This window comes from Trifolium pratense, linkage group LG5 (assembly GCF_020283565.1).
Source record: "Trifolium pratense cultivar HEN17-A07 linkage group LG5, ARS_RC_1.1, whole genome shotgun sequence".
Classification (NCBI taxonomy): domain Eukaryota; kingdom Viridiplantae; phylum Streptophyta; class Magnoliopsida; order Fabales; family Fabaceae; genus Trifolium; species Trifolium pratense.
In genome coordinates, this window is record NC_060063.1 from 17,248,708 (window position 1) to 17,270,619 (window position 21,912).

Genomic DNA, 21,912 nt, shown 5'->3' on the forward strand with positions numbered 1-21,912 from the left:
AACATATGCGTAACTTACTCGTCATACGGTCTTTAATTATTTTATGGTTCCCCACTTTCAATTCCTTGGAACAAAACTTTCCCCTCTCAAAGAGTTGTTGACCTAAACCCAATTTGCTAACTACATTCTCAATCAATTTCCGGCTGCGCACTCTAATTTCAACCACTTACTGTCATCTTCATACTGCGTCATTACAGCCTCAGTCTACAATTTCCCGGACAATGCCACACGTCATCTCACTTATCAGGAGTCACTTCTTTCGTTATTACTACTCAGACCGTAGACATCATAAATTAATACTTTCATCACTTCGTGACGTCAGGCGCACCAGTACATTTTCAGCACTTTACCAGTCTTACATGTTAGCAACACGTCAACTCATAATGCTTTCATTTGCCTCATATACCTAGTCTCCTCATTACATCAAGTTTATCAGTTTGATTATTCAACTAACTTCATTTTGTCGGTATCTGACCTGGTTGATACATACAGAAACATATGACATCGGCTGATGTTACAGGGTTATCTTTAGGTACAAGTTTGAGTATTAATACCGTTCAACCCAAAAGTCTTTGTTTGTAAAATTTACTATTCTGCTCATCCTATTTGTATTCTCAAAACTACTTCCCGTTCTAACGGCTGGCGGGGTTGGTCCTACGAAATTTAATTTTACTGTATATTGTCACTACAAACTCTCTAAAATGTAAGAATTGGGTCTTGTTGCAAGTTTGGCTGATAGGGTCTTGTGATTAAAATTACCATGACAGTCCGTCCGGTCATTTACTTGAAGGTCCGATCACACAAGATTTGAATTCTCTAATATTATTACCAAGTCGCGTTACTCATCTCGGGGTTATTTAATGGTGTTAACTAGCTGGTCAACTAAATTCTCAGGGTTTTCATAAGGCACACTCAGTGCTCTCAGATGACAATTGTAAACTGATACGGGTTTAAACTGGTTACTAGGAACAGAACTGAAAGGATCTTATCATCAAGGTTGCTCCTATTACTACTTATTTTCTCTAGATGGATTCGGGTATTAACCGAAACTAGCTGACAAAATCTCACAAGAGATGGTTAACTAGGGTGATTGAGTTAACTGTCGCGAGATTTGAGCACATAAAAGGTTCAGATGATTGGTTGACGCTGGTACTGAACTAATTTATTTGTTTCAGGATAATTTGGCGATGGTGAACAAGTTGTCCATAGGGTGAATGTGAACCTAAACTGAATCTACTCAAGACTCTTTATAATTAATTGGACTTCTACTGATCAGAATCGATCACTAATAATGAAACTGAAAGGCTAAAGACAGTATTGACTAATCGGTCACAAGGATAGTTGATAGAGTTCAAAAGATTATTGATTGTCCTTGGCTAATCATTTGTGAACTTACGTTGGTCTAATCCTAGTTACTGCAAATGGAACTAAAGGGTTTGTATCATTAATACTAATCTTAATATCACTTCTTACGTCTCTGGATGGTTTTGGATTTTATCCGAAACGAATTTGATAAGGCCTTAAAAGAAAGGTAAACTGAATTGGTTGAATTAACGTCTCAAACGTGCAAGATGCTTTACGATGTTGTTTAATTTCATAGGCTAACAAGACATACTAGATAGGGTCACTCAACTTTAGACCACTGCAGGACGTAAACTTACAGGTCAACTAGAATAGCTGATAATTCTAAAAGGAACATAACTCATTACTCTTAACAAACTTACCTGAATCCGAACTGATTACTAACAACAAAGCTTGAAAGCTTAAGACATTTCGTCAGATTTACATAAGGATAACACTCTATCCGTGAATCCAATTCACTGATATTAAGGAATTATAAAGGTTCGCAAATTAATTGAATTATTATACTAAATGTAAATGATAGGTTTCAAACACCAAAATAATTTATCTCTCTCTTATCATGATTAGATAGGCTCGGGGAACTTAATGTTCATAACTTAATAAGGTTTATTGCTTATGGATCATGCATCGCATCGGTTCGATAAATTTAGCTGAATTAAAGTTCAGGTGAAAGGGTAGCTAACTGATGATCATAATTCTATTGCAGTACGTTCATACTTCATGATTTCTCTTAATTAACTAATCTCTGGAACTTGAACAGACTTGATTCTCATTATGACTCAGCTGATAATTTCTCACAAAAGGTTTAACCGAGTATGTTGGGTTATTAGTTGAGAGGTTTGAAAACGGAAAATTGTTCGGCGACTTCTTGATGCTAGTACAAAACTGCATTACTTGTTCTTGAATCAATGATAATGACACTTAATATGCCGGCTTAGGTAACTGATAGTATTAGAATTAATTCCAGTCATTACTCAAACAAAACTTGGCTGATACGGGTCTGACTAGGATACTAGTTACGAACTGAAAGGCTGAACTTATCTTGCTGGGGCATGTAATGTTCTCATAATTCCATCATATGTATTTATGCGCCCATCAGACTTACAACAATTTTCCAATATTTTTGTACTTCAATACTCGGTCTTGGTTCCACTCCGGTCAAAACTTACTTTGATACCGAGTTTCCATTCCCAGAATTCTCCATATCTTTAAACCTGCTACCGTCAGTTGAGTGCGTCCGGTTCGTGCATGTCTTGATATGCCTATTACTACTGGTATTACGTCACGTACTATTCTCAATTCTGCTTGCCACTTGTTGGCGTTACTCAACATATTCTTGTGGCGTCGACTGCTGCAGTCCCGATATCCACGGCAAGGTCCGATACTGAATCGACCTGCTCTGATACCAATTATAACACCCCATGTCAATTTATCTAGAATATCGATAAGAGTGTATATAACTGAATCGGGAAACATTAAATTTTCATTACATATTGTCCGAATACATAAATAGGATTACAAAATCCAAGAGATTAATACTAAATTGAGCTAACAACTGAAAACATAAAGAAACTAAATCTTATACAAATATAAGATAACATGACGTCAGCTTAACTAGCATAATCCAAGTATCTGAACTCCATGCTTGTAGACCATGATATCTTGATCAACCTGTTTATCTGAAATCAAATAAGTGGGGGATGAGACAGTCACTTCGTCTCAGTGGATTCCTACTACCCAATTACTATTGGTGTCTATACCGGGGCAACTGACGAACTAATAGTTCTCTGATCCTGATAGTCAATCTCTGAACATGATTTACATAACATAATTTCATAACATAATACATAAAGGTGTAACACAAATTATATATCTTGTTCGTTTTATTCATAACAAAGACACTCTGAGGTGAGCCGGTCTCAGAGGCCCGACATGTCCGTCTGCGATAATAATGTACATCGACACGGCTGAAGCTCACAATCATAACATGATTGGATTCTAACGAATCCCATAACGTGGTACATAAGTAACCACCATAATTGATTGACTTTCTTAAACTTAACTTAATAATCCTGATTGTTATCCTGCCCATGAATTCCCTCCCGGGTTAATACTAACTTGTCCTGATTATCATGTACCTAACGTGTAATTAACATTCTAATTATTTAATGTACTTATAGTATCCACAGGAAAATATCTAAAAGAGCCAGGGATCTAAAAAGAGTGAAAGCATACGCATTTTAAAAGATTTTGCAGGATACTGATCTGCTATTCTGACTTAGAGAGGATACCAATTCAGCATTCTGTTTTGTGTAAACTATGCATAAATTTGCCTACAATCCCTCTTTCTAATAGTTGTGCACACCATAATAGATTAAATGATTAAAATGGAGAAGAACTTTGGGATTAAGCTCCTCTCATACACTAATTCACCCTAAATCCTAATGTTATCATGCAAATCATAATTTACGGTAAGTAACTTAACTTTCTTTCTAAACTAATATTGTCATGCATATATTTTGGGCAACTAAGGTACTAACTAATCATGAAGGTTGAGCTTCTAAGGGAACCCACCTCAATCCGTAGATGAAAATCCTTGAGTGAATTCGAGATTCCACACTTATGCATCAGTTCGTGTGACTTAAACACGTAGAAACCCGCAGCCAAAAATCACAGCATCAGACCCCATCTTTAAACGCATCTCCAGACCTCATTACCAAACCAAAACCTATGAAAGGGATACTCAAACTGTAGGGAAATTCGTCCCGATTCTAAAAAGTCAACAACCATTCAATCTGGATTATACGGCAACAGTTATGACTATATTACTAGCAGTAGGTCCATACGAATTTATGCAGAATTCCTTACCATGTACCTTGATTATCAATCCCTTCAATTTGGTTGCTTCTTCCAAACCCAGACCTTGAATCTTGCTCTTAAGCTTCCATTTTCCTCTATAGTGGTTCTGATTTCCACTTTTAAATCCATGCTTAGCTCCAATTATTTAACCAAGCCTCTTTCTCCACATAAACCACATGTAATTACCAAGAATGGAATTAATGATAATTTCTAACATCAAAGAATGTACAGATTCTTTTAAGGAAAGGAACAAAGCTCTGAGTTTTCTTACTGATAATCAAGAGTGGCTGGGCAGAAATGGAAACAGCAACATGCAGAAGCAAGTTGTTCTGCTGCTCCTCGCTAAGCGAGAAGCCCGATTCGCTAGGCAAACCTGCGATAACAGTCCCTCTCTAATCCTTCATTGTTTTCATCAATTCTTGTGTTTTAGGACTACCCATTGCTGCTACAAGTTCCGAATAGAGGTGCGCAGGTCTAGAATCAAGGAATTAGTGCATTACTAACATGTTTGGTGGAGATTTGGGCGAGTTACAATTGAGAGGAAGGTGAAAGGGGTAGTGTTTGAGACTTTATCTTGGTTAATGCAGTACTTATGAAGCTGATTCCTCAATTGCATGCTAAATTTCTGATGTGAATAGGTGGTTGGAGATGAAGATAGAGCTTTTGGTGGTGGTGGTGGTAGAACGTGAGGGAGAGAGAAGTGGAGAGAGCTTGTTTTCTGATTTTTCCCTTCTCAGGAAGTGGAAATGAATGGATGGTTTAGTCATATGGTTGTGTGGTTATAAGCAAGAGTGTAGGTCCCACTTGATCCTTTGTTAGTAATATGTGGTTTCCACTAGTAATTGTTAGCTATGTGTGATAAGTTATACTCACTATTTCCAATTTGTCTATGATAATTTCCCTTAATTAATATTTCTCTATTAATTAAAGTTGGGATGTTACATTTTCCCAAACCAAAAACAAAAATTCCTTCAAAACAACCACTTTGCGATCAATGGCTGACGTCAACAACCACCAGGTTCCGGAGCACGTGGCAGAGAACAACGCTCAACCAATGGACTACGCACCATACCACCCGCTGGACGGCCAGTTCGCCTCCGTAACGAAAGACAGCCAAGGAGGGCAAAACATGCGCGATGAGCCCTACAATCCGGAAGAACCGCAGATCCATGTGGCTAACCCGCCACAGGCGACTCCGGCAGCGGCTGTCCCATTAAGTGCTCCCATGCAGGACATCATGGCTGCATTGGTCAACGCTATCAATCGACAGTCAGACTTGATCCTGCAACAGAACCAAAAATTCGAGCAACAGAACCAAAGGCTCGAATCCCAAAGCCGTCGAATAGACGCAATGGCTGAGTCGAGGGTGACGGTGCAAGCCCGCCGAGCTCACCGCTCACCCACGCCTGTGAGGGGAAGAAGTTTCTCCAGGTCACGCTCACCCCCTCGCAGAAGGAGCGAAAGGAGGATGATCCCGAGGAGAAACGAGGAAGTATCTCGAAACTCCACCCCTCCAAGGAGACATTCCCCTAGAAGGGATAATCCTCCTCGCCACCAAAGACACCGATCCCCGGAGAAGAGGGACAGCCACCAGGGTCCCCTCTCCCGCAGGATTCGGGAACTCCCTCTACCGGTCGGCCTCGAAAAACCACCGGCAATGGATACTTACGATGGCTCGACAGACCTAGACGAGCACATCGAGAATTTAGAGGCTCTCCTCGAGTACAGAAATGTACGAGGCTCTATCAAGTGCAAGCTCTTTCCCACGACCCTGAGGAAAGGCGCTATGGCTTGGTATAAGAGTTTGGCGCCGGGATCCATCGATTCCTGGTCGGATCTCTGCGCCCGCTTCCTGGCCCACTTCACATCTTCGAGGCGTCATCCAAAAACAGAAGCGACACTCGAAGCCATCATTCAAGGCGAAACGGAGCCCCTCAGGTCCTATCTCGAGCGTTTCAACAAAGCGGCCGTCGAGGTAAAGGTCGAAGAGAGTATGAAACTGTACCTCCTCGACAGGGGAATTCGTCGAGACAGCGACTTTGCCAAAGCTGTTGGCATCGAAGAGCCAAAGACGCTGGACGCTTTCTTCGAAAAGGCAAAGAAATACATCGCCTACGAAGAAAAGCAGAAAGCCATAGATTTGAGGAGGCCTAAAAGTCATGAAAAACCCAGGAACCATGAGAAAGATGAAGCTGAAACCTCGCGAAGAGGTAACGAAAAAGGAAGGGAGGATAGGGTCAAAGAGTCCAAGCATCCACGTGGAAAGTTCACAGCATACACTCCATTAAATGCTCCCAGAGATCGCATTTTTGCAGAAGTCTCCGCTGCGGACTTCAAAAAAGCCGGAATCCATTTCCCAAGGCAGCAGCCCATGAAGGCAAATACTGATAAGACAAAATTTTGTCGTTATCACAAAAGCCACGGGCACGTTACTGAAGACTGCGTCCATTTAAAAGACGCCATCGAGATTTTGATACAAAAGGGTTACGCCCGAAGATATGTTCAGAACAACGAACAAGTACAACAACGGGAGCCTCAAGAGGTCGCCATGGCCATTGATGCCTCCGAGCAGGAAAATAACCGAGCCGTAGTCCCACAGGCTCTCGCCATTTCGGCACCAAAAATTCCCCTTCCCTTCCCAGGGTCGGATGAAGAAGCACTCATGAGGTATTTCAACGAACATATGAATGACTCATGGGAAAATTTCCCCAAAGCAATGGTAATAACAGGGGGAGGGATCAGCAAAGTCACCATCGGGTCAGTGAAAAGAAAGTTTGATGAACTGGAGAGCATTTGCTCGGTGAATCCCGTCGCCGTCTCTAAGCCCGAGGAAGGCTCCAACCCACTGGCCTTCTACAAAGTAGAAGTTCCTGGAGGCTCGCCAAACTACCAAATACCACTGCTGGTAAGAGCTTGCATGGCGAACTTCGACGTCCACCGCATCCTCGTAGATCAGGGGAGCTCGTGCGACGTAATGTACTCAGGGCTCTTCAAAACACTCCAGCTGTCGGAGAAGAACCTGATTCCATATGTAGGGCCTGACCTCCAGGGGTTCAACGGGTCGACTACCACACCTTGGGGATACGTGGCCCTCATCGTCACCTTCGGCGAGGAAAAAGCAATGAAATCCGTGAGGACACAATTCATGGTCGTCGACTGCCCCTCGCTATACAACTGCATCATCGGCAGGACCACCTTAGCCGAGTTGTTCGCTGTGTCGTCCACCATCCACCTGAAGATGAAATACTACACACAAGACGATCAGGTCGCAACCATCAACGGTGACATAGCTGCTGCGAGAAGATGCTTTGAAGCTGCGGCGAAAAATCTGAGCACCGTGGTGACCCCCAAGAAATCAGAACCAAAGAAATATTCGGGGGTAAACACTATTGGAACTTCTGTCGACATCGATGCTCGACTCACAAAAAAGGAGCATCATGAAGATAAGCAGAAGGACCTCCCCATTGTTGAAAAGAAAATCTACCGCCCAATTCCGGACGGAGATTTCGAGCTGGTGCCATTGGGCGAAGATCCCCTCAAAGGAATCAAGATTGGAACCGGACTCCCCGACTTGGTCAAAAAGTAGCTGATCGCTTGCCTAAAGGACAACGCTGAACTGTTCGCCTGGAGCGCTGCAGATATGCCCGGAATCGACCCTGAGGTCGCTTGTCATCAATTGACTTTAGATCCTAGGGCTAGTGCCGTTGTTCAGCGGCGTATGAAGCAGTCTCCCGAGAAAGCGGAGGCTGCTGAAAAAGCTGTAAAAGAACTCCTCGAGGCAAATTTCATTTCGGAAGCTAGGTACACCACCTGGCTATCCAATGTTGTACTTGTTAAGAAATCGAATGGAAAATGGCGCATGTGTGTTGACTATACCGATCTTAATAGGGCTTGCCCTAAAGACGTTTACCCTATACCTAACATAGACAAATTAGTAGATAATTCATCAGGATTTAAATTATTATCGTTTATGGATGCATACTCGGGTTATAATCAAATAAAAATGGCTGAAATCGATAAAAAGAAAACAGCGTTTATGACCGAATCCGGTAATTATTATTACAATGTAATGCCTTTCGGGCTTAAAAACGCAGGCGCCACATACCAAAGGATGATGAACAAAGTCTTCAATAATGAAATTGGTGACATGCTCGAAGTTTACATGGATGATATGATCGTCAAATCCGAAGAGGAAGTCGATCATACAGCCCATTTGAAAAGAGTATTCGACCAACCGAGAAAGTATAACATGAGATTCAATCCCGAAAAATGCACGTTCGGCGTAAAAGCTGGGAAATTCCTCGGATTTTACTTAACCGAAAGAGGAATTGAAGCTAACCCCGATAAATGCAGAGCATTTTTTGAGTTTCCTACACCGGACTCGAAAAAATCGATCCAATCACTAAATGGGATGCTCACAGCCTTATCTCGTTTTGTCGCAAAATCCGCTCAATACGCGCTACCCTTATTCAAATTACTTCGAAAAGAATCCGCATTCGAATGGACGAAGGAATGCGAGGACGCGCTACAACACTTAAAACGAGCATTATCCGAACCCCTAGTCTTAACGCGACCCAACGAGGGGGAGACCCTATACCTTTACCTTGCCGTAGCATCGGAGGCCATTAGCGCCGTTCTCATAAGAGAAACCGAGCAAGGGCAAAAACCCGTCTATTTTGTGAGTAAGGCTCTGCAAGGACCAGAACTCCGGTACTTACAGATTGAAAAAACGGCCTTAGCAGTAGTCATGGCCGCGAGGAAGTTAAGACATTATTTCTTAGCTCATTCCATCGTTGTTCGAACCGATCAACCAATTAAACAACTCCTCGCGAGGCCGGACATGACAGGACGAATGCTAAAATGGTCGCTCGAGTTTTCCGAATTTGAAATCTTTTTCGAAAGCAGAAAGGCTTTAAAAGCCCAAGTGCTAGCGGACTTCGTAGCCGAGATGACCATACCATCCACCCCGGATAGAAACAAATGGACCATCTTCGTGGATGGATCCTCAAATCCACAAGGGAGTGGTGCTGGAATAATGCTCGAAAACAGCGAAGAGGTGCTCGTAGAAGTCTCGCTCGAACTCGCCTTTCCCACCACAAACAATCAAGCCGAATACGAAGCCTTCTTGGCAGGGTTGAGATTGGCCGAGGATATGGAAGCCGAGGAAATTAAGATATTCACAGATTCACAGCTCGTCGCATCACAAATAGCCGGGGAATACCAAACAAAAGACGAGCGACTCACGGAATACTTGAACTTGATCAAAGAAAAATTAACCAAATTCAAGCAATCCGAAGTCAAACATGTTCCCCGCGAACACAACGCAAGAGCAGATATTCTATCAAAGCTCGCGAGCACGAAGAAGAAGAAAGGCGGAAATCAATCGCTTATTCAGGAAACGCTGTCCAAACCGAGCATAGTGAAACCTTCCGAGGTATTCCTGATATGCGAAATCAACGCCAACAGTTGGATGGCACCCATGCTCGAATTTTTGAACACGGGAAACCTCCCAATTGATAAAAAAGAGGCAGCTAAAGTCAAAAGAAGAGCCTGCGCATACGTAATCCTAAATGGGAAAATGTATCGCCGAGGATTTTCCGTCCCTCTGCTAAGATGCGTCGAGGAAAGCGAGGTAAGCTCGATCCTCAGCGAAATCCACGAGGGAATAAACGGCCAGCACATTGGTGGACGCTCCTTGGCCAGAAAGGCTTTGCGAGCAGGATTCTACTGGCCCACCATGCAAGTAGATGCAAAAGAGCATGTCAAAAAATGCGATAAATGCCAACAACACGGGGATATGCACTTGGCCCCTCCGAACGAGCTAAAGACGCTCTCGTCCCCGTGGCCCTTTTCTTGGTGGGGGATGGATCTCCTAGGACCATTTCCGACGGCAGCAGGACAAAACAAGTACCTAATAGTAGCTGTCGACTACTTCACAAAATGGATCGAAGTCGAACCCCTCGCCAGCATCACAACATTCAATGTGCTGCGATTCTTCAAACGCAATATACTTGCGAGATTTGGGATCCCTCAAGTTTTCATTACAGATAACAGGACTCAATTCACAGACAAGAAAGTGCGAGAATATATGGCAAAGATAGGCACAACTCAGCATTTTACCTCTGTCGAACACCCTCAAACAAACGGCCAAGCCGAGGCTGCGAACAGGGTTATACTACGAGGGCTTAAAAGGAGATTAGATCAAGCAAAGGGTAAATGGACAGAAGAACTACACAGCTACTCTGGTCCTACCGAACAACCCCGCACTCTACGACGGGAGAAACGCCTTTTCGATTAACATACGGAACAGAAGTAGTGATCCCGGTAGAAACGGGGGCATCTTCATTCCGAACAGAGATACCCCTCGAAGGAGGGAATAACCAAGACATGCTAAGAGAAGAGCTCGACCTCTTAGAAGAACTTCGAGAGGGCGCGGCCCTCCGAGAAGCAACTTTGAAACAAAAAATAGCAAAACGGCACGATAAAAGGGTCATCAAGCGAGAATTCGACGTTGGTACATTAGTACTACGACGCAATCAAAAAGATTCCCGCGACGGCAAACTCGCGGCGAATTGGGAAGGACCTTATCGAGTCCGAGCCAAAACTGAAAACAGCGCTTATTACTTGGAAGACCTTTATGGAAAAGAACTTCCCGGACCTTCGAATGCCGAAAAGCTCAAACAATACTATAGTTGAGGGAAGCTCGAAGACCATCCCTCGACGAAGGCTGTGTATTCGTCCATGAGAAGCGCGCCTATACAACGGAGGAGTGCTTAGGTACGGGCACAAATCTTAAAGTATAAAACAAAGTCGAGACATTAGGGGCTCGATGATGTTGGCGAGGAAAGTTCTAGACCACGGAACGCCATCGTCTTAGTACACGCCCGGTAGAACCCCAGCTCGCGATGGGATGTTCACACCCCGAGGAGGAAAGCTTAACAACATCCCCTCTCCTCATTACTAGTTTGGATGAACATCTCCAAACACTTAGAATGGTTCCCCGCACCTTCTAAGCTCGGCATCAATGGTACTAGCTATCATAACGATGACCACCGTCCGAACACACACTAGTGCGAAGACACGAATAGCTCGGCGTATAGAATGTTTGGAAAATTAATTAAGTTAAAGTTGCAAGCAAAGACAATCAAGGCTAGAAACAAAAACATCGCACGAAAATTGCCACATAAAACCTAAATCTAAATACGAAGATAAAGGCAAAAAGCGAGCAAATAAATAAGTGCTGAGATAAAAAGACCGCGAGGGGCAATAATTGTCGATTACATCAAAAGGGGCAAACATAAAGCCCAAGCAGGTCAAATAAATACACAAATTTAATTACAATCAGGAGGCGAGCAAATTCGGCCATCAATAACTTCCTTATCCTCGTCCAAACCTTCCTCGGACAAGCCAGGGTTGAGGATCCGAAGCTGGGCCACGGCATTGTTGAAACTAAAAGTAGCTGCAGCAACCATGTTGGACTCATATGTAACGACCCAATTTTCATATTATTAATTTTAATGTGTTAAAATATTTTATTTAACGTGGCATTTTAATTAAGTTAATAACTAGAGTTATTTATCGAGTACTTTAGTTATTAAGCGAATAGTGAGAGTTATCATGTTATTTGTAACACCCAAACCCGTTATTAATTAACTCTGTCTTTATAAAATCTTTTTCGAAAATACGCAGCGGAAAAATTGAAAATATGATTATAAAGCGCTGGTTTGAATACTACAAGCTTCATTCAAAGATAATACTAATACAATTAATTAGTAAAAGGTTTGAATAAACAACACAAATCTTCGCATCGACACGATGCGTCATTAGTCATACAAAACGGATACATTTTCAAAATGAAACTAAACCAAACAGAGTGTTCTCAAAGGACTCTATATATATATATAAAACCCCTTTTTCCCGTGTCTCAATCAGAGCAGAGCTTCACCATTGCACTCGGACGAGGCTAACACATAACCTGTCAACCTGGACCCCCAAAGGTCCAGCAATTACACATAGCAGAGAGTTAGAAAACATGAACATAAATATAAGTGTGAGTAGTATACTACACACTTCACACGCTATCATACATTTCTAACTCACGCACATACATCGTCAAATACGACTACCAATTAATCATTCATTTACAAACACACCAATCATATAGTTTCACGTCTTCTCGGACACTACCAAATTGTTCATTTTATAGTCATGACGGACTCTACACTTGTTCATTTTATAGTCATGACGGACTCTGCTCATATACCAAGACATGGCAACAATCACAGTATTAAACAATTAGTAAATACCAAAGCTTAACACATACGGAAAACACATTACAATCCAATCAGATAATGTCACATACAATGATCAAGTATATGCACATTTACCCTAATGCAATCTAATGCCATTTACTCATGTCATGTCCCCTAGACACAACTAATGCATGTGGTACCATTTCCACGTTGTTCAGATTTCAGTCATGACGGACTGTTCAGATTATAGTCATGTACGGACTGTTCAGATTATAGTCATGTACGGACTCTACATCAGCAGTTTTACATCATGCAGGATAAGCGTCTCACCAATGGTGGACCAAACCAGTTTTACATCATGTTGGATGCTGCTATTCACCCCATTTAAGATGAACCCAGTTTTACATCTTGTTGGATGCGTCGGAACTTACCGAACCACCTTATCTCCCTTGGATAAGCTCAATAACAGTTTTATATCATGTAGGATATGGCTATCATCAACCATCTCTCCCATAAAGAGGAGTCACACAGTTTTATATCATGTTTGGATATGGGTTCCAGATCTCGGATAACATAATCCCATCTTCGACCACTTTTCATAAACATAAACCATTTTCATCAATTATTGGAATTCACATGATTCCCATAACACAATTATTCATGAATGCATGATTACTTTTAAACACATCAAATACATGACGCTATCTAGCTCGAAGCTATTCATTCACTGATGCGGAAACACAATTCCGACATCTAACACATTAGGATAACACAATATCCTATCACTCAAATCATAATTATTCACATGATAATTATCTGCATACTCATTTTTATACACACAAGGTTTCATTTACACTTATGTCATAAAACACACATCATTTCCTTAACATTGCAATTTAATGCCAAAGCATCACATTACTCACTTTAAACTGCAACTTATTGCATACACGTTTATCAATCACATAACGATTAACAATAAGCATTAACAACATCAACATGTATCAACAAACATGTAAGGATACCCTTAAACCATGTTACAAGTGCCTAATTACACTTACAAACATCAACAAAATTTGCTGTCACAGAGGCCTTCGCTGAGCGAAGGCTCAGCGAGTCATAGCGAACCTCACCAGGAAGTCACCTGCTCATGGCGAGCATTGGCGAGCTGTGGCGAACATGTTCGCTGCAGCGAACTCTTGGTCGCTTAGCGAACTATACCAGAAAAATATCTGTTCTTGAGTTTCAGTAAGGCGGTTTAACATTGAACCAACTCAAAAATTCATTCAAACATGTTATAAATTCTTATAAACAGCAATTCCAAGCATATATGATATCAAGGAACATTAATCATCCCTTCCAAACATCCAAATACCTCAAACAATCAAAATCATGCCAATTTCTTGGGTTTTAAGCAACTTTAACAAAACATGCAAATCGTTGATCAAACATCTACATATACCCATTTTCAACTCCTCAAAGTTGTTTACCTCATCTACCATGAGTTCACTACACATGTTAGGATCAAAAGAATCCATTTTCCATTAAGAAAATCACCCATAAAACCCACAAGAAAATAGAGTGGAAAGAGTTTGGGAATGGAGGAATCGACATCCTCCCCTCTTTCGAATCAATCACGAATATGTAATCTAACTCTCGTACCTTAGCTCGACGAATCCACAAGCTTGCTCTTCTCTTTCTCTTTGGCTCTTGCCCTAGCTCTCAATCTTCCTTTCTCATGAAACATAAATTATGAGACTATTCATGGTTGACTTGCTACTTATAGCTCTCTCTATTCTCATGGATTCAAAGCCCAATTGGCTAAGCCCAATAACCACTTACACGCCCCAAGGCCCAATCAACATAACTTCTCGCTCATTAACTTACGTTCTCGCTAAATGATTATTCGCCGCTTAATAATTTAATTATAAATCACGCCCTCGCGTAGTAAAATAATTAAATAACGAATACTAAATTTTGGGTCGTTACATTATTGGGCCAAGCCAATTGGGCTTGAGGCCCAATGGGCCTTGTGTGTGTGAGGGGCGCCCATATGGCCTAGGGGAAGGGAGAAACATTTCATTTTTCTCATGTTCTTGTGAGAAAGAGAGGAAGAAGAGGAGAGCTTGGGAGCTAGAGCAAGGGGAGAGCTAGGGATTCGAGATCTTCGTCGTGTTTTCTTCGAATCCAGGTATGAGAGTAGGTTCCATAGTCGTGGGTGATTCGAGGAAGGGGAGAATGTCGATTTCTCCTTACCCGAACTTCCTCCACCCCATTTTCGTTTAGATTGGAATGGATTTTCTTGATGGAAATCGTTCCTAAGGTTCTTAATATGTTTAACATGCTTGTAACATGATTAATGAACGGAAATAATGGTTAAAACGAGTTTTCTAATGGATTAAACTCAAGAACTTTGTGTTCTTGAGAGTTTTGATGAAAAAGTGTCAATCTTTACTTTTTCGATGTTTATGACGTAGATCTGAGAAATGAACTGTCCTTTTGTGTTTATCTATGTTTGTTAAGCTTGAATACAAACTCTTTTGGGATTTATAACATGAAAAATGGGATTTTTGGGCGTTTTTGTGTAGAAAACGCATGTTTTTCCGCCTCAGGCACAATAGTTTCCGCCTGAAACGGAAGAGCAGTGAGCAGTCAACCTTTCAGATGTTTCTGCGCCTCAAACGTAAACTTTTGCGCCTCAGGCGAAAACTTCCGCCTCAAACGTAAATATTTCCGCCCCAGGCGGAAATGCTGCAGATTTCACCAATTTTTCATCTGCTATCTTCCTTTGCATGTATTTTCAATCAGTGTCTTATTCTTACATGATTGTTGATGCTTGTTGATGCTTATAACGATTGTTAATCATGTATGAAGTATAAATGAAGTATATTAAGGTGTTAATCAACTTAATAAAGAAGGATATTAGAATTATGTTATTCTAATAAAGACGGATATTAAGGTATTGATTATCTTAATAAAGACGGACGTTGGATAGTGTTCCACGTTATTGTTGATGGGCTATATGCCAAAATTGTTGATGAATATAGTCATGAGTTTTGAGTGCATGCATCATGAATATTTAGGGATATTGGCTTGTCCAATAAAGAAGGATATCGAACTATATTTGTTTGATAAAGACGGATATCGGAGGTGAAATACTCTGATAAAGACGATGGTACCACATGCATTAGAGGTGTCTAGAGGACATAACATGAATGTGAAGCATTAGATTGCATTAGGGATTATGTGTGCATTTTATAATAAATGATGTTTGACACATACTTGGTAAATGTTGATTGTTAATCCGTATGTGAGGAGCAGAGTCCGTCATGACTATAAAATGAACAACGCAGGGTCCGTCATGACCATAATCTGAACAATGTATTTGTTGATGTTTTGGTATTGTCCGAGACGACGTGAAACTATATGTTTGGTGTATTTTGTGGATGATTGATTAGGTGATAAATGAAGTATATGCATGATATATGAATATGCATGAATGATGGTGATGTATATGTATAATGTATGATTATGCATGTTTTTATGAAGAAGTGTTTAAGTACCATTTACTTACACTTGTATATTTTGAGTATGTTATCTAACTCTCTTTTATGTGTTATGTGCTGGACCGTTGGGGGTCCAGATTTACAGGTTTTGTGGTATTCGATGTCGAGTCGTCGGTGAAGCTCTGCTCTGATTGTGACACGGGAAAAGGGGTTTATATGTATATAGAGTCTCCTTATCTAGGTTGTTTTGTATAGCTAATAAATACATTAGTTGATTTAACATTTGTATAAACAAGTATTTTTACTAATTAACTACATTAGTATTATTTTGGTAGAGGAGTGTAATACTCGAACCGACATTCAATAAATTAAATGTGATTTTCCGTTGCGTATTTTGAAAAAGATTTTACTAAGGTAGAAATATATAAATAATGGGTTTGGGTGTTACAATTGGTATCAGAGCCCCGTTGTCTTCGGACTGTGTTGGTTATGTGTCGATCAGAGCAGGTCTGTGCAGTCAGACCAAGTGAGTGTTGTGTGTCAGTCGTGTTTGTCTAACAATATTGTTGTGTTTGTTTTGTGAAATCATTCATGTTGTTTATTTAGGAACTATGAGTGATGTGAATTGGATTAAATTATTCGTTCTTTTTGTGAGTAATGGTGTGAGTGCTATACTCCTATGTTTATAATAGTTGTATATGCGTTGAGTTTAACCTTTTTGTAGTTTAAACTTGATGGAATGATGCTTATTTGCTAATTGTTGATGATCCGGCATGATGTAAAACTGCATGTGACGATCCGGCATGATATAAAACTGCATGTGGTAATGATTTGAAATAATTTTAAAAACTAATATTATTTCTTGAAGATTTTGATGAAAATATAGAGTTATTTTCTTTTGGGTGAGTGAAAATTAATTTTCAAAATGGTGAGAAGAGTAGGATATTAATGTGTCCTGGTATGTGTTTGTTATATGTTTGGATTTTGTGGATTAGTGAGTCGAGAAAACGAGAGTTTAGTGAGCGTAAGTTCAAAACCGTAGCAGAGCACCCAGATTTTTGGATGTGCTCGCTAGGCGAAGAATGAACCTCGCTGAGTCTCGCTAAGTCTTGCTAAATCCTGTGAATGTTTTTGACTTGTCTCGCCGGGAGCTCGCTAGCTTTTGCTAAGCGAGGGAGCCAGACAAGAAATTTATTTTGTTGACGTCTTGTTCTGAGTTGATTGAATGTGAGTATGAATTATTGCTATGCAATGTTCATTTTCCTTGTGTTGTTTTGATTTCCTAACTTTGAGAAGTGAGGGAAGTATAGGTCACTTGAATGCTTGCATGAATTTGTGTTAGTGTTTAGGTATCGTGGGTTAAGTTTTGTCCCCCGTATGCGACATGCGTATAAACGATGTCGATACTAGTTTCTTCTTAGGAAGAATATGTTTAGAGACGATAGAACCGTTAGGTGTGAGCACCAGAAGTTCTAGTGGAAGAGTGTAGGTGGGTTTGAGATAAGTGGGGGAGAAGGTTATATCCCTCCGAGATGTTTCGATCGTGAGAAGATGAGATGAGTAGAGATGTTCTTGAAGCGGAATATTCAGGAATAGGTGACGTTGTTTGAAGTGGAACGAATGGGAGCAACAAGTTGTGAGAAACTACTAGAAGAGAAGTTGTCGGGCCAAGTGTTTCGCCGTGGGGCGTTAGTGAGATTGGTTAAGTAAGATGAAGAGCATTCGGGACGATCAAGGATCGTGTGTTGCACTAGAAGTATGGATATATGGTTTGTGTGGAGCGAAGTTGAAGTACCTATTCGATTAGAAGAAGTTGAATATGTAGAAGTGGAAGTGATTAGGATTCTTGAGAGGTGATGATTTTGAAGTAAGTTGTCATCCAAGGGGATCGGATGTTGTACCGGATGTTGGAGTAAGAAGTTTTACGTGAGTCGTGCATATGGTAGTATGTTGAATTGGTTGAACAAGTCGGAGTTCTAAGTCTAGTGTGCGAGGTGATTTCTAGAAGAGGTTTGAGAAACTTAGAGAAAGAGATGTGAAGATTAGTGAACTGTTGGTGTTAATTAATTGATGAAGGGAAGTAGGTTTTAAAGTAGATGAGAATGGAATTGAGAAATATCATAATAGGATTGATATGTTTGTTGAATCGTTGGAAGTGAGGATTGTATGAGTAGTCGAGTTTATTCGAAGATGGAAGTAGGATAACAATTCGAAAGATTTTGTGAGAGGCTTGCCGAAGAAAGGGTAATTGGATTTGGATAATGACAGGGCAATTTGTGTCGAAGTTGAATGAGATCCTAGAAGTGGAGATGAAGCTAAAAGAGAGGTATTATTTTTGAATGATGAAGAATAAGAAAGTTAGCCGTTGGAGAACGTGTTGAGAGTGAGTAATAGGAGGTCATGTTGGAAGTGACTTGTGTTAGGTGAGAGTTTGCGAAAAGGGTTACCGCACATATGAGTAGATGTTGTGTTTGAGCACATATAGTAAGGAGTTGAAAGTGATGCCTAAGGTAAGTGTCAGAGAGCATTTGGTAGTGCCCACAAGATAAGAGTGAGTAAGTATTTGCTAAGGAATTTGGATTCATGGAATGGAAGAGTCGGTAGAGACTAGTTTTGTTAGATGCATCGTGGATGTTGATGAGGTATGGTCACAATCGGTGACAATGAAGTAAAGGATTTTAAATTGTTTCATCATGGATGATGAAACGGTAGTGACTTGGTGCATAACTTAAAATGTATTTGGACGAGAATTTTGGAAATTTTCTAGAGATGTCATATTGGGATTAGACAAGGAGTCATGAGTAAGAATACTAAGACAAAGGTTGATTAGAATTTAATGGATGGGATTAGATCGTATGACGAGTATTTGGAGCTTTGTGGATTTAATTCGATGAGTGAATAAACGGAGAAGAGTGTGCTTGTTGCAATACAAGATGATGGGGAACATGGATAGATGGAGTGTGAGAGAATTGAAGATGTTGTTGGAATCAACGAGATAGAGGTTATGATTGTTTGGAGAACCAATTTTAGGCGGTAGCCTAATTTTGAAGTAGCGAATTGCTAAGGGATTAAGGAGAAGTGGTATTGGAAAATGTTGCGTTAAGGAATGCAAATGTTGGTTGAGAGATTACTTGGGAACGGAATAGTCGTGTTGGGATTCGACTCAATGATTGGAGATATGTGAGAAAAGGAATTTGACGGTTAGAGACGGTAGTTTTTAGCATGTGTCAATGAAGTTTGAGAATGTTGGTCATCAAGTGATTGTTGGAATTGAACTATCAAGTGATAAGTTGGAATAAGATTCGAATATGAATAAGTGATGTAACACGGTTAAGTGATTCATGAGGGAATCAGAGAATTATGGAGTTGTGGAAGTATTCCACGGAAGTATCTTTCGGAGAGTTCGATTGGTTATACCTGTTTTGGGGTAGAGTTGTGAGTACCGTAGAATATGAATCTATGGATGTTTCGTGCGGAGTGGACGTTTTAGCGGTTTGATAAGACTGTTTTGTGCCGATATCATGATTGTTGAATATTTATCGACAAATTGAGGAACTGGCCGTCCTTGATCTCTTGTTGATAAATAGACAAAAATTGTGTTGGATGGGATAAATTAATTTTGTCAAACTTGGTAATGTGCAGTGTTTTGAACGTTTCATTGGAGGGTCGGATACAGGAGTTATCCGGAGTTGTTTTAGTAGCGTAATTTTCGAGGGCGAAAATCCTTTAAGTAGGGGAGAGATGGCCTAACCTCTTATGCCAGATCCATTTTTCTTCACTCAAGGTCAAAAGACACATCACTTTTTGTTCATTCAAATCAGAAAGATTAATTTTATAAACATTGTTCTTTCTCAGACCTTTGAATATAATGGAGTTATCAGATTGTTTAGACACAGTACATGATTCCTTATTAAAGACAACTACATAACCATTGTCGCAAAATTGACTTATGCTCAATAAGTTATGTTTGAGTCCATCTACTAACCAAACATCATTAATAGATAGGGAAGAATTACCTACTGTACCTGTACCTATTATCTTTCCTTTTTGATTACCTCCAAAGCCAACAGATCCTCCTTCTTTCATAGTCAGCTTAGAAAATAGTTGTTTGTCACCAGTCATATGCCTTGAACATCCACTATCCAGATACCATGAGTGATTCATGATACTTCTTTGAGTGGCAGGCTGTATGAGAAACAACTTTAATCATTGCGGTAGAACTCTTCATCACAGTTAATGATAAAGTCATCCCAGTATTCTTCCTCTTCATTTCTCAAGTTCTGATTGTTAACTTGAGAACTTGTCAGCCATTTGTCTAGGACATAAGCCCTTCTTCCTTTGCATAGGACTTGTTTCCATACTCTAGGTAGGACATATCCTTTCCTAGTTGGTAAATCTGAATGATACATTATTTCAGCTTTTGGTACCCATCTTCTGGGTCCACGCTTGTTAGTCCACAAATGCTTACTATGTTGTTTAGTGTTAGAGAAAGATCTTGGTTTGGAATAATAACCTTTTTGAAACCTTTTCTTTGTTTGAAATCTGTTATTGTTCCAGGATTCAGATTGTTTATGATTCCAGGGTTTGTATTTATCACCAATCCCATGTTCTGATTGATTATATCTACTGACTCTAGAATCATAAATAATCTGAGTCCTGTACTTCATCTGAGATTTGGAGTTTGAATTTTTTCTTTTAAAAGCTTCTGATCTTTTAGATTGACTAGCTTCAGGTACCGAAGTTCCTTTGGATCCAGAATTTGAAGTCCCAGATTTTGAAGCTTTCAGAACATCTGAACTAATGTTCTCAGGTTCTGAACAACTTCTATCTTCTGAACTTTTCTTTCCAGATCCTGAGGAACTTGGTTCCTCTGAGCTGTCAGCTTCTAAATCACTCAGATCATCATTGTCATTTTCAACAATACCAGGATTCTTTCCCTCTTCACTTGGTGGAACAACATAATAAACCCAAGATTTTCCAACCTTTTTGGCAAAGGTCTTCAGCTTTGAATATGTTCTACCATATTCATAGCCAAGTCCTTCTCCTCTATGTCTCAAAACATTATAAATTCTATTAGCAGCTTTGCTCTTCCCAAGGTTGAGATGCACAAACTGTTGAAGAGCTATTTCCTGCTCATCAATAGGTTTGTGACAAACAGCACAACCCTTTTCAAGGTCATTCACTCTATTCAGAGTTTCTTGATACAGACCTTGAAAATGTTCTGCTTGTTCAGTCAGAGTGTTAAGCTTTTCTTGTAAAACTTTTTGTTTACCTAACACTCTGAGATGTTTCTCAATGACCTTGTTAAGTGCAGTTATAAGTTGAGATTTAGAACAGTCAGAAAATACCTCATCTGTTACTTCTGAATCTGATTCTGATTCATCCTCTGAGTCTGCATCTGAGTCAGTTGAAGCCATCAGGGCTAGATTTGCCTCTTCTTCTTCCTCAACTTCTTCCTCAGATGATAGCTCTTCAAAAGTAGCCATCAGACTCTTTTTCAATTTGCTCTTAAATTGTTGCTTCTTTGAGCTGTATCTTTTGTTTTTGTCTTTGGCAGACATTTCTGGACAGTCAGCAATAAAGTGTCCTGGCTTCTTACAGTTGAAGCAGTTCTTCTGATCATCCTTTTTGTTGACAAAATTTCTGGAGCTGTTACCTCTGAAGTTTCTTTTGTTAAATCTGTTCCATTGCTGAAACTTGGTGAATAAAGCAAACTCATCTTCACTCATTTCCTCCTCTTGACCATCTGCAGAATGTAACGACCCGAAATTTATTATTCGTTATTTAATTATTTTATTACGCGAGGGCGTAATTCATAATTATTTTATTAAGCGGCGAATAATTAATTGGCGCGAATATAAGTTAATACGTGAGTTAGGAGCGTTACGTGAGCGAAACCATGTTAAGTGGGCTTGAAGCCCAATGGGCCAAGGCAA

At 40.3% G+C, this 21,912-nt stretch overlaps 1 long non-coding RNA gene across 1 annotated transcript; it reads right to left on the minus strand.

The window, feature by feature from the left end:
• Positions 1-2,819: 2,819 nt before the first annotated feature.
• On the minus strand, positions 2,820-5,164 carry LOC123883638. The gene is made up of 3 exons (XR_006800341.1): positions 4,231-5,164; positions 3,937-4,133; positions 2,820-3,041 (listed from the first exon to the last, which is right to left on the minus strand). It is a non-coding gene; the product is annotated as an uncharacterized LOC123883638 (long non-coding RNA).
• Between the last annotated feature and the right edge of the window lie 16,748 nt (positions 5,165-21,912).